Source organism: Chrysochloris asiatica, unplaced genomic scaffold (assembly GCF_000296735.1).
Source record: "Chrysochloris asiatica unplaced genomic scaffold, ChrAsi1.0 scaffold00554, whole genome shotgun sequence".
In the NCBI taxonomy this organism is placed as follows: domain Eukaryota; kingdom Metazoa; phylum Chordata; class Mammalia; order Afrosoricida; family Chrysochloridae; genus Chrysochloris; species Chrysochloris asiatica.
In genome coordinates this window covers 551110-552766 of record NW_006409072.1, presented here as the reverse complement: position 1 = coordinate 552766, position 1657 = coordinate 551110, and positions in this window count along the sequence as shown.

Below are 1657 nucleotides of genomic sequence, written 5' to 3'. Positions count from 1 at the left end.
AAAGATGAGGCTTTCTGCTCCCGTAAAGATTTATAGCCTCAGAAACCCTATATAGGGTCGCTATGAGTTAGAACCGACTCCACGGCACATAACAATAACAAATATATATATATTATTTTAACCAAAATTTTCTTTACCAGTTTTCAATAAGTAGATTTTCCTTTGACTGTTTTTTTAAAAACATGTGTTAAAATGATCATGTATGAAAGCTAGAAGCGAGGAATGTAAATGTTGAAGACATCACAAGTATTATCTGTCAGTGATTTGTAATTCTTATTAATTTGTATTTTTCAAATGTAATTAACATAGCAAGTAACTTCATATGAAATGTTTTGCAAATATATAGGTTTTATTAAAATTCATGTAAATAAGGAAACTGAAAATGAAAGATGTTTGAGAGACACTTAATAGCTACATAGCAAGCAAAAGGCAGAAACTTGATGTAAAGCATATCTTTCCCTGAGGCGCTAAAGCCTCAATTCTACTAAGCAGCAACATGGAACTTCAAGGTAGAAACAGAAAACTGATTATTGAGCATAAAATAACAATTTTTAAAGTTCTTGTTTCATTTTGCAAAAGCTTTCTACATTTTGATGATTTAGATGGTTGATATAAAATTTAAAGATAGAAACAAAGACTTATTTTTAAATCTATGAAAGTGGTATAACTACAGAAAAGCTATGATAATTCTTTACCAAGTCAGTGATGCAGTGATCCCAAGAAATTGTCAATATTAATATTGAAAACAAAATAAATATATAAAAATTGAACTATGAACTACTTGAAACGAAAAGGTTAAAAAAGAAAACATTTAGTCTTACAAGTGTGAGATCAGCCTAAAAATGACATCTGTTACAAATTCTGCCACTTAATAGAGTGTCTATATGTTTTGTATACTTCCATTTTGTTCATATGAAAAAGGTAACAAGAAAAAAGAAAGTGAAATACTGTATCATGGTGAATTTTCTATTATATGACGTTGAAGATGCATGGATAAACAGGTGTAGACGTGTACCTTTGGTTGATTAAAATTATCAAGGAAAATAGAGATTGTACAATTCCAGAAGAATCCATGTTTTTCTCAAATATAGTAAAACTTTTTGTTGCAAACTTGCAATTTTTCTTATAGAAGTTGCCAAACACATAGCAATCCTTCATAAATTATAGTGACAATTATGGTAGTGAAATGGGCTATGAATAAAATTCATCACCAACAACACATATAGTCTGTCTGCAAACATGCAAAAAGATTGTATTTTTTCACAGTTGATGTAAGTTACAAAACTTATTGAAGTTTTATGTGAAAAAATAGAATATTTTAGCCAAAAATAACTAGCACACTTCAATTTATTTATTTTCAGAATGCTGATAATTGATACTGACTGCCACAATTAGTTAGTATTCATGTTTCAAAAGTTAACAAGAAATACACTAAAAGTTTATTTTCTAAGATTTCAAGACTTGTGGTGAAATCAGTAGATACATAAAACAATAATTAATAAAACATACTTGCAGGTAAACGCATCTTTTTTAAATGTTTTATTGTGAATTATGTGATAATTTACATGGGAGAACATTAACTTTACATTCATCCTATCTAATCTCATTTCATTGCCATGGCTACAATCCCCTCCATGCCTCATCAACCAACCACAGG